This window comes from Nannospalax galili, unplaced genomic scaffold (assembly GCF_000622305.1).
Source record: "Nannospalax galili isolate Female #2095 unplaced genomic scaffold, S.galili_v1.0 scaffold169, whole genome shotgun sequence".
In the NCBI taxonomy this organism is placed as follows: domain Eukaryota; kingdom Metazoa; phylum Chordata; class Mammalia; order Rodentia; family Spalacidae; genus Nannospalax; species Nannospalax galili.
Window position 1 is genome coordinate 5,493,278 of NW_008360327.1, and position 13,287 is coordinate 5,506,564.

The following is a 13,287-nucleotide window of genomic DNA, read 5'->3' on the forward strand; positions in this document are numbered from 1 at the left end:
ATCATTTGGCCAAAGTGCTTATTTCTGATTCTCTGTTGTAAAATTATTCTCTTTTACTTTGTAGTTAGTAAATATCTTGAAAGGCATACTTTGAAACTGTGGCAAAATCTGTTTTTCCTCAAGTATTCATTCATTAAATTTAGCATTCATTGATGATCTTATCTGTAACAGTAACAACTATATTCTTTCTCTTATAATGATTTTTGTCTTTACTTCTTTCCATTTTGGCAAACAAAGGAAATGTCTTGGTTAATTTTTCATTGCTGTGTCCATAATATCTGATTGACACAGCTTAAAGGATGAAAACTTTACTTGGGATCACAGTTTTATAAGGTTCAAGTTCAATAAAAGGAAGGTATACGGTGGAGCAGCTCAGTTCGTGATGCAGGAATGTGTGGCAATAGCTGTTAACATTATGGTGGACCAGGGAGCAGAGAGTAAGACACAAACTAGGGACGAAGTATAATCTTGAAAGTCCTCCTCATAGCGACCTATTTCTGACAGCTCAATCCCACCTCCCAAAGTTTCAGTAACCTGCCCAAACAGCACCACTAGCATTCAAACATTCAGATGTTTCAGATGCAAATCATAATAGAATATATATATGTATATATATACATATGTGTGTGTGTGTGTTACTTTGATGATTTAGTGATTTCAAGTGAAGAGGAACACATTTTCTTACATTTACTAGTTATCAGTACTTTGGGGTTTTTTGTTTTCAGAGCTGTGTCTTACTCTCATTATTTTTTCTATTAATTATATTATTGTCTAATTGGCTTGTCAAAACTCTTTATATATTGAAAATTCTGATTCTTTGTTCCATAGAAGTACTGCAAATAAATTTCCCTTACATATAGGGAAAAATCATTTATACTTCTTTTCAAACATAAAATTTATGCTTTTATATAATAAAATAAGTTCAATTTTGGTTTGTATTTCATAAAGTTTTCATCTTGTACTTATATTTTCCTATTTGAGTTTATAAAAGTGATTCTATATTTTCTACTTTTCAAAATTTGATTCTATATAGAGATTTTTAATATATCTGTGATTTATTCTTATGTTTGAGGTTAGGATTAAGCTGTATTTTTTCTCTACTGTTTAATTTAATTTATTTGGAATACTATTTTACTCCCCCCACCCCGAATAAGTATTTAAAGGGGCTGAGGAGATAGGTCAGTGGGTAAGATTGGTTGTTCTTCAAGCACAGAGTCTGATTTCAAACAACCAGCACCCACATAAAAAAAAACCAATACTGTGTGCCTGCAACCCCAGTACTGTGAAGCAGAGAGAGCTAAGTATTAAGAGCTTGCTGGCAAGCCAGCCTTAGAGAAACAGCAAGATTCTGGTGCAGTGGGAGACCTTGTTTGAAGGCCGTAAGGCTGTGAGAGATACCATGCATGCTTCTCTGCTCACCATGTGTGTGCAGATGAAGACGTATACACACACACACACACACACACACACACACACACACACACAAGCAAGCGTGTGCAGCATACAACACACACATCTGTAATAAACATTATATTGGTAAATTGTCATGTGCTGCTTGAGCTCAAAGAAACTAGCTCTGGCTGTAGACGAGGGGTTGCTCTCCTCCCAGCTTCTGACCCAAGCTCTTTTGTTGATGGTATCCTCCAAGGCCTCTCTCTTGTCAGGGGATAGGCTGGACCCCTAACTTTGTGAAAGAGGGAAGGGAACAGCAAAACTGCCCAGGAAGTAAATACACTGTGCCCTAAAAAAAAGGCAGGAGGTAAACCCATCGGATACTGCTATTGATTATCCCATGATACAAAAATGCCCACAGTGGAAAAAAAAAATCAAGAGTGTTCAGCCATGGGAAGTTCATTTTGGAAAGGGTAGAAAGAATTCCCTCAATTGGGCTGCCGATAGCTAACTGCCTCAACTTCTTCGGGGAATTTCTCCTGGATGATTGAGGGCCTGGTTTGATTACATTTTCTCTAGTTGCTGTTATTTATTCTTTTACTTGGAATCACGCAGGAGGAAACATCCTTCCTTGCCCTGGATTGTCTCTATTGGAAACTCCAACCCTCTGTCTAACAGGGCTTCCTTAGTCCAATTCTGCTGGATGTTTTGAACACTCTGATGATGTTTTGCTCTGTCTGTCTGTCTCTTGCTATTTAGTCTTGACTTTGAATTCCTATGTACTTAATAAACTCACTCATTCAGAACTGAAAATATGGCTATCATAGATCATTTCCTGGACTGCACAGAAGATAATCACTATAGTCAACAGGATCTACGAGACGCCATTTCTGTTTTAATGGGGTCAATATAATTTTTTAAGAGCCCATATGTATAGCTAAAGGCTGCATAACAAGCAACAATGCCAGATAGGAGATTCCTTCCTTTGAGTTGTTGGCCAGTGTGGTCCAAAAGACTCCCAGATAGTAACCCAGCATAGAACTGGGAAAATGAACAGGAGACCCCAATCTCATCTAAAGGAATATTGACAACTGATTGCTGCTAGATGAGGAACAGCTCAAATTCCTAAAACAAGGATCTCTAGATAGGCTGACTAGATTCAGCAGACAGACAAGCACTGGGGGATGGCTGGGGGTGCCGACAACATGGTGGACAGTAACAGGGATAACAGAGTATATGGGCACCAGTGTGTGGGAGGGTGGAGCTTATGGGAGGGTGCCATTTGGGAAGTGGGTATAAAGATGAATAAGATTGTGTGGGATGTTCTAAATGATGCACACACAAAAAAACCAACAATTTTTTTTAAAAAGGCGTATTTGAGGAGGAAGCATAAAAATTTACTTCATGTTAAATAGTAGAAGTGATAAACATTACCAGTGAAATCTACCTGATGTCTTTATATCCATACTCAGGTACTAAGGATCCAAGTGTAACTGACTGTGACTGGAAATAATCAGATACATAGAGATTACAGACACACATGCAAACATCTAAGTGTTAGTAGCATTAAAAATGTAGGAAACAGCATATTTTAAAATGAAATGGAGATCTTCTTTAAAGGGTAAAAACTCATTCAATTTTATTTCTTACAGGGCTTATACTGAATTCGATATTATATAACTATACTAATTCAACTGTGAACCTAAACATTTACAGCCACTTTTGAAAGAGATGTATCCTTGCTATGGACTGTATTACTGAATATGTTAAAGCTATAATGAAATGCTTCTTCTAATCACGTGGTTATTAAATTTAAAAAATACTTTTTTAAAAATATATCTTATAAAACATATACTGAAAACAAACCAAAAAGCCACATGTTGATAGTAAGACTGATGGTAAAGGGAATGTTGATGCACCCCATAAAAACTCAACCTCCCGTGGGCTGACTGAGAGAACAAAGAAAACTAATGCCTTCTGTGTCTAAAACTACAATTACAATTCTAACAGAAAGATTCGTGGCTCTCATCTGCTTTCTCTTCCACTTTTTCTTGTTTACAAAGATTGTTCACTGGGTGTGTTAACCATTTTTCTGTTGCTGCAATAAAATACCATGACAAGGGCAACTTACAGAAGAAAGTTTATTTTGGCTTACTGTTCCAGAGGGAGAATCTACAATGGCAGAAGACTCACGGCGAAAAGAGGCCCTTGGTGTAGGAAGTTGAGACCTCACATCTTGAAACATGCACAGGAAGCAGAGAGGGAAAGCTGGACAAGCTGGGCATGGGACAATACTATGAACTCTCAAAGTCTGCCCCCACAGACACGCCTCTTCCAGAATGCCACACCTCCTAAAGGTTCTATGACCCTCCCACAAACAATGTACCAACTGATCAAGGGTTCAAATACTTGAGCCTGTAGGGGACACTTCTCATTCTAATTTTTATGCTACTCAGTGTATTGGTGTCTCCTCTGGCTCTGGCTAAAATGTAAAACTGTAACCCTCAATCTCTAAAACAATAATAATAATTTTAAAAATAACAAACAAATAAAACAAACATATGTACAAAAAAAGAAAAACACCCCATCCCCACACACATACACCATAAGTTTAACTTGCCCCTTGTTGATTGGATGAGGCTTTCCCCATACTAGCCTGATCTAATCTTACATGTGGGAGATTGACAGTCAGCCAGGTACCCAATGGCCAGAAAACAGTTTTTGCCTAAATTTAAGTAATGTTTAGAGGAGGGGCTCTTTAGCTGAGTTTGCCTGTGAGTCTAGCATTTGGGAGCAGGAGAACCAACTTTGAGGTCAGCATGAACAGCAATGAGATGCAGATTAAAAATGAAAAGGACTTTCAGATAAGGTGGCAGACTAGAAGCTACATTTAAAGGAATGGAGGCAAATACTTTCTAAAACTCAGGGGCCAGGGCAGCTCTATTGCCCAGTTAAACAACAACCACCAACTCTAGGACTGGTAGACTGACAGGCAATTACTCTGAGCCACAGAAATCAAGCACTCCCTCTGGAGAAGGTGCTATGCCACTAGCCACAAAATCCATAAGCTGCTGCCCAAGAGGCCTAGACACACTTCCCCCACTGAACTCCCTACAGAACCTGCCCAAGGCCACCAGTCCAGGTCTGCCAGCAGCTGCAGTCTCCTGACCCACAAAGCATCTGTTCTTGTACTCACAACAGTAGACACCCTGCCCGTGTATACAGCCATTCAAAGAATCACAGAGGCAGAGTCCCCCAAACTGACAAAGCAACAATTTTCGGATATCTCCCTGACACCAGAGGGTTACACAACACAGAGGAAAGCTCTTCACAGGTCTCATGAGGTAGACACCGCAAAAAAGCATCTATAGCATGACAAAATCCAGGCCTGTGGATTTCTCTATCTTGTATCTCTTCTACACAGCTAATCCTTATGTATAGAATGCCCCAAACCAAGGTACCTCTTTAGCACTATCTGTCAAAATGCATACTGTATAGTTTCTCTTTCTTTTTACCTTCTTTCTTTTTCTCTCTTTATTTCTCTTTTTTATTTTTTGTTTTCATTTCTATATCCTTTCCTTTTATAACAGGCTAACCTGTTATACGTGGTCTCTGTGACTCAACCACCTGAGAAGTGAGGCATCCACTGTGAAAACTGACTGTATAGGTTTACCTCCTATTCTTCACTCTGCCTTTAAAGGAAATTTCCCACATCCTCCCCAATTTTTTCTCCACTATTAGCCCTCCTAATTATATCTTCCTTTCTATTTCCTATCTAAAAACCAAATACTAATCATTAGACCAAACATAATTGCTTTGTTCTTTTTCTTCATAACAGTATCCATGGTATTATTTTAGAACACACAGAATATTGCTGTCTTTTTACTCCCAGCAACAATTGGTGTTTAGCAAGTGAATATTTTGTAGTCAGTTTCTACTATATTATCACAAGTAGTCTATCACTAGTTAGACAATGTTGCAACAAATAGTACTCAACTCTCATAGGAGGACTAGAGATAAAGCCTGGTGCTCAGAACATCAATGTAGTAGAGGAAGCTATCACCACAGCCATACCAAGACCTACTATCACTTCTGTTAAAAGAAAAAAGACATCCTGACTTAAAAACATCAACAATGCCAGGTATAGGATACCTCCCCTCAAGGTGTTGGTTAGAGGTGTCTCAGAGAGCCCCAAAACAACATAGGCTATTGCCTTTGTTCTTGGTTGCCCACCAGAACTTTGTGGTAAGACCCTATTGCTGAAGACACCATACGTCATGGAGAAATCAAGTTGGTACTGATCAGGAAGCTTTTCCCTGCTAACTAGCTTTCATAGTACTAGAAGGTGTTATTCAGGATGCTGGGGGAGGAAATGTCATCAACAGTCTTACCCAGTTGTGAACTCTGTGAACTGCAGTAATGACCAATATGATAAATATGCCCTCGGGCAAAATAGTGGCCCAGGTGTTATTCATCTGGTTTTGGATAAAGTTCACTCCATATGAGGAAACATATGCTAACTACTGTAAATCTGACCCAGAACAAATGGTTAGGGACCTCACAGGCCCCAAGAGTGAGTCTACTTCTGTTATTTTGCTAAATGGACACAGCATTCAACTGTTCTCTAAATTTGTATGTCTATAACCATAGATTTTTGTCTCTCTACCTACAGATTAGTGTAGCTCTCAGACTTCATCAGAGAACTTTCATTTAATACAGAAACTTACACCTGGTCAAACTCCAGAAAATAAGTGTCCGTATAGTGTTCAGTAACAAACAGGACATCTGTGTCATACCTCCTACCCAAGGTTTAGGGACCCTTATGGAAGAGAGGGCACAAAGAATGTAAGAACCAGAGCTTGAGAAGGAACTGGTGCAAAACTTCTTCTGGACATGACAGAACTGCTGCACTCATGAAATCACAGCAGCTGTGGTTTCTTGCACACGATCTACACAAGATCAAGCCAGTTAACTTTCTTGCATGAAGGGGCAAAGGGCTCATAAGCCCCCCAATCTCTAACTAAGGAGCTGTGTGGGCACTGTAGCTTCTGGTAAGGGAGAATTGGTTTGTTTTTTGTTTTTTGTTTTAATATAGATCAGTCATATTTCAGTGGGTGGCCCCATGTCCAAGATAGATGGACAGCACAAATTTGAGCTAATGGGTTGTTTTTAAAAAGGACATGGCATTTGGGCAGTGAGGGTGGATCTGGGAGAATTAAGTAAGTAAATATGATCAAAATACATTGGATGAAATTCTCAAATAATTAATAAATTATTTGGAGGATTCCCAGTGCGAAAACACAAGAAATATGATAAACCAAGTAATATGGCTTTTCCAAAAATTACCAACTTCAGAGTAATGGCAACAATGTGAATTACTCAGACAAAATACCAGCATAGACCTCAAAAGAACAATTTTCAATATGGTCAAAGTATTCAGTAGGAAAAAAGACATTCCAAAGGATCAACAACACAGCAGAGTGAGATAAGACCATCAATTCAGGATATTTAAAAAATAATTCAATATAGAGACAGAAATACTAAATAAATAAATAAGTAAACAAATAAATAAATAAAAACAAAACAAATGATTATGAGAATGAAAAATACAGCAAATTAAAGAGAATGCATAGTGGAAAGACTCATCAACAGAATGGGTCATGACAGAATATTAGGTCTTGAAGACAGGCATTGGATCACTCAGTCAAGATCAATGATAAATCCTTAAAATCTTATGAATGGAATATACAATATTTGGGGGATTTATGAAAAGCCAAAATTTACAGATTATGGGTATAGAATATAGAGGACATCACACCAAGGACTTGGAAAATTTTTTAATAAATCATAAAAGAAAAATGTGCAAATCTAGGGAAAGAGAAACCCGGTCAGATTCTAGAAGCTCACAGAACACCAGAGAAATGGAATTTAAAATTTCCATATTTTATTTTAGTTAAATGATGAATATAAAGAATGTGTAATGAAAACTGTTAGAAATAACAAATCATATATAAAGAATAACTGCTGATTCAATGGAAAACTTAAAAACCAGAAAAGCTTTTAATCTGTCAGAACTGAGGGAACAAACAAAACTTTCTATGATAATAGGATAAAGGAAACTGACCACCATGCCAGTTCTATGGAGGGTATGGGAAGAAGTTCTTCAGAATGAAAGGAAATATAAAAACACTTAAGAGATTATAGGTTAAAAAAAATTAAACAATACTAATACATTGTGAAACAAAAGAGAACTAAGAAAACACCAAACACTACATAATGAAACAAAATGACAGGAACCAATACAACAATAACTGGATGTTAATCATCTTAACTCACCTATCAAAAGACACAGACTATCTAATTGGATTTGAAAACAAAATCCTCACCCTATTTAACCCTTCCTATCCCATTATTCCCCTATCATACTTTATATCATTGCCTTCTATCTTCCATGGCCTCTAATTTCCAGATTTCTACAGGTTTTTATAACTTTATTTTTTAGCAGTCGAATAATTTTCCAAGGTACAAATACACTATGTTTTCATTATCCATTTATCAGTTAATGGACATATAAGTAGATTCCGCTTCCTGACTATTGAAAATAGGGCAGCAAAGAACATGGATGAGCAGGGATCTGTGTGGTATGATACAGAGTCTTTTGGGTATTTATATGCCCAAGAGTTGTAAAGCTGGATAATGTGATATATATGTTTCTAGCTTATTTAGGAATCTCCACACTGATTTCCATAGGAGCTACCCCAGTTTTCACTCTAATGAGCAGTGTTCCCTTTCTCCTACACCCTTGCTAACATTTTCCATTCTTTGTTTTCTGGATCTTGGTCATTTTGAGTGGGGTAGGATGAAATGTCAAAGTATTTTTGAATTGCATTTCCTTGGTTGCTAACGATGTTGAGCACTTTTAAACATATTTGTCACCTATTTGTGTTACATTTTTTGAGAACTCTGTTTAGTTTCTTGTCCCAATGTTTAATTGTTTGGTTTTGTGTGTTTAGCTCTTTTTATGTTTAGATACTAGCCTTCAGTCAAACGTATAGCTAGTAAAGATTTTTTTCCCATTCTTTAGTCTACCTCTTCACTTTGCTGTACAGAAGCCTTTTAGTTTTATGAGGTCCCATTTGTCAATTGTTGGTCTTAATGCCTGCACTATCAGGGTCCTGCTCAGAAAGCCCTTTATCCTCTACCAGATTCAATGTATCAGGTCTAATGTTGGGGTACCTAATTTATTTGGAGTTCAGTTCTGTGCAGGGTGAAAGGTCAAGATGTGATTTCATTCTTCTCTATATAGCTATTCTTCAGTTTGGCCAGCACCATTTCTTTAAGATGCTGTCTTTCCTCCAAGGTACATACATGAGTTGTAAAATAAACATGGAGAAATCAAGGTAGTACTGACATTAAAGCTTCATCTCTACTGGCTAGCTTTCTTAGGACTGAAAGGTGCTATGCATGTTATTGTAAAAGAAAAGTAATCATCAATCCTACCCAGATGTGAACCTTGTGAGCTACAATGATTGAACTGGCAAGATATGCCCACTAGTGCAGTAGTGGCACAAATGTTATGGAATAACCAACTGCTTTCAAATTTGCTTTAAGGCCCACTTCACGAGATGGAGCCCAGACCTGGCACTGTTATCAGGACCAAGAACCTGTGGCTAGGCAGGTCCCAGTCCATAGAGGAAAACTTATTATTTTTCTACTAAATGAACATAGTTTTAAACTGACTCCTGATAATTTATTTAAATTACTGCATTTCTCAACTCTCACTAGAAAAGCCTATTTTTATAGCCAATGATGATTAACATAGAGACCCACAGCTAGTCAATGAACATAAAAGATGGTGATATGCTCAGCCCTAAATGGGACACCTGTATCAAACCTTATCCTCCCATGTCCCAAGGATCATTCCTGAAGGGGGGAAGAAAGAGTGTAAAAACCATAGGTGGTAGATGACTACAAGGAAACAGTCATGTCTGGATACAACATGGTAGTTGCACATATGAAACCATAGCACTTGTTATACCACGCACAAGACCTGCCCAAGCCCAAGCCAGATAAATGCTGAGCATGAAGAAGGAATGTGGGCAAGATGCCCCAGCCATAGCTGAGGAACTATATTGACAATTGCTAGCTTCTGGAAGAGGGAGGGTCAGTTTTCTTTAAGGATGTGATGCCAGATTGGTTGACCAGGCTCTGGGGGATGTACCCACACCCAGGAGTATTTGAGAGACACAAATTAGACCAAATAAGCCTTAAAAATAACAGAGGACATAAAATGAGGGGCTATGAAGGTGGGGGTGGATCTGAGAGGAGATAGGGAAGGGGGAGTCTGAATATGATCAAAATACATTGTGTGAAATTCTCAAAGAATCAATAAAACGTTATTTAAAACTGTAACTTTAATTGTAAAAAAAATTTTTAAATAAAAAAATAAAAAAAAAACTCCAAATGACCCTACTCCAAAATCAAAAATAATAATAATAATAATAAAATCTTTCAAAGAGAAAGTTGCCTCCCAGAGACACATCTTGTCATGAAAGATTAAAAAAAAATATTCTAAGTAAATGGAACCAGGAAGCAAACAGACATCACCATTTTAATATCTGATAAAATAGACCTCAATATAAAACTAGTCAGAAGAGATAGAGTGCCACTTCATGTCGGCCAAGGAAGCCAGTTTTTAATAGGACATTATAATTATAAACATGACTTCAACAAAACAAGCTCACCTGATTTCATGTAAGAATACTAGGGAGTAAGACACAGACTATGTATTGAGTGGCTTCAATAATCCATTTTCACAATTAGACAAAACAAGTGGGCATATAAACACAGAATTGTTGGAATTAAATTACGTTCTATTGCAAATGGACCTAACACATACCTACAAAATGTTTTCCCAAACACTACTTTATTTTTAGCAGGCCATATGGGTTTCTTTGAAGAAGATAACATATTAAGACACAAGTTTCAACAAATACAGAAAAATAGAATGAATGACTTAAAGTCTAGACCATAATATAATAAAAGTAGAAATCAAGTCTAAGAGAAACTACAGAGCAGTGGGCAGTACTGAGCCCCTGGGGAATTGTGTCTCTTGACAATTTACTTAGGGCTGGTTGTAGAGTCCAGTTCATGAACTCAACTTTCCCTCTTCTTCTCGTGTGTCATTTGGATACTCGCATAGGGCTGAAGCTATTATAAGTTCTCTGGGAGGGACCTGTGGCATCTTAGCTGTCGTTGACTATTTTGCTTCTTATCTGACAATTGATAACCTTTGATAATGAAGTATCCTTTTTAGTGTCTTCGGAAGTGGATGATGGCAATGGCCACTGAATGCAAAACTGCTTCTAAGAGACAAGATTTTTGGATTGTTTTTATTGCTTTCCCTCCTACAGCAAGAGTTCTATCTTCTTAGACAAGATCCTGTGCAAGGCATATCTTCAGTGAGTATAGATGTTTACCATTTGTCCCTTGTTTCTAGTTCTGCCTGTTGAACTGAAAATTCCATCGACAGGCTCCTATTTAACAGAAATCTGCTGCCATCAGTGTAGAAGGTCTGGTCTGGGAGGGTAAAGGCTGATCTGTAAGATCTGGGTGACTTGAATGTATCTCATCCATTGTTGCCAAGCAATTGATTTGAAGGCACTGGCACAGCAGGGAGGACGGTGGCTGGATTTAGTTTTTTGATAGTTTCTAGGCATACTCAGGGGTTTTCACATAGGAGGCTCTAGTATCAGCTCATATGTATATTAGTGAGCTAGTGGTGTCCTTGGTGCTCCATTAGGGTTATGACTGCATGTGGGACCTTGAGGTTTAGGGATTTCCCATAGTCAGTTTGTCAGCCACCTCAGCAAGAAAGGCCATGTCTGCCAGGGCTGTAGGCAAGGTGACCATCCAGCTGCACCATGTCTAATTGCTTAGACAGATAGATCTTGGGTCGCCTCCAGAGCCCCATGTTCTGGGTTAAGTGCCATTTCTTTCTTCTCATGGACAAACAGGTTAAATTCTTGGGACATATCAATGAGTCCTAAGACTGGTGTTTTCAGCCAAGTCTTCTTGAGAGTCAGGAAGGAGCCTTTGTAGTGTTGTCCCTATTCAAATTGTTCATTTTCTCTCCTCTTTATGACCTCATAGAAGGATTTAACTGTCAGTCAGGAATTAGGTATCCAAATGTGACAAAACATGACTATCCCCAGAACTCTTGGGTCTGTCTCCCTGGTCTTCAGGATTGGAAAGACATTTACTGCTCTTTTTTGTTTGAATCCCAAGGCCCAATATCCTTTTGAGATCCTAAACCACAAGTATTTAACTTCTTTATGGCATATCTGGGGACTTCTTTTTTTTCCGTTCTTAAAAGTTATGTTTTATATGATAACAATATGGTCTTATAAAATATAATGCACATTTAACTTTCAAAGTTTATTAGAGAAGAGTTTTCACTATATATTACAATTTTAAATACTTCCCTATAGAAGTATTTCTTTCAGGTTGATGTATTGGTTAGATTTGTAGCATTCTAATGCTTTCATGGCGGCTATTCAAGACAGAATATAGTGAATCGGAAATGCTCCATAAAAATACTCTAGACACACATCACAGCCAAGACACACCTCATACATTTAGTCATCCTGCTCTGGTTAACAGAAAATAACAACTAGATGCATCAGTTCTTCAGCTTTCTGTCTTTGTAATTCCAGTGCCCATGAAATTGGATGGACCCAAATTAAATGAATGCTTTTCTTTATTCTAAAATGTAGCAGAGAAGTATTTTCCAGTATGTCAGGTTTTGCAATTATTACGATGGCCAAAATGACTTTATATCTCAATTTATACTCATAAGTGTTATCCACACAATAATAAGAAAATATTAAAAATCTGCTGATTAGGAATGGTGTCCTAGTGGTCATGTATGTTAGCCTAGTATGGTGTACACTGAATTTCTGAATAAATATTTTAGAAATGAATTGGGGCTGGAGCAATGGTAGTGTTTAAGAGTACTAACTGTTCTTGTAGAGCATGCAGGTTCAGTTCCCAGCAACCAACCATAATTCCAGTTCCAGGAGATCCAATGCACTCTTATATCCTCTGTGTGTACTGCACACAAGTACAGCACTTAGTTACACGCATGGAAAATACTATGTACGTAAAATTAAAAAGTAAAACTAAATTCTATGAAAAAAGTTGTTTTAAGAATTTCTAAGTAGAACTCTTCCAGTTTGCACTAATATTTCTTAAGAACATATTGTTAAAATGTACCAGTAAAGGCTTTTTTTCTAAATATTATCTGCAAACATTACAATTATCATGTGAATGTCACTAATTTTTTGAGACAGAGTATCACTGGGTAACCATTGCTGACCTGGAACTTCTTATATAGTTCAAAACTGGCCTTGAACTCAGAGAGATCTGTCTGCTTCTGCCTCCTGAGTGCTGGAATTAAAGACGTGTGCTAATTTATTTATTTTTTATTCCTCCAATTCCCATGTTTCCACAGTTACTACTAGATTTTTACCACTATTATCTCCCTAGTGATTCATTATTTTGTCAATCCCTCTTGCTGGACCACAGCTCCTCCTTTGTAATTTCAAAATATTCTCATCATCCTTTATTTATACTCTGAGATGTCTTCATGGTTCCCTCTGTTCCTCAGTCCATCCTTCATAGATCTGCCACATAGGTTTCTAAAATATCTTGTTTTTTTTCTTGCAAGTCTATTTGTGTCTTCCCATGCTCTATTCTGAAGTGCTCCCCTGACAGGGATCCCTTTGGAAGCTTCATTTATTGTACTTTTTCCATTAATCACACATCTCTACAATGCTCTCTCTGAATCCACTGACTGTGTACTTTCAGGCTTTGCTTGGAGTCCTCCCCTAAAAT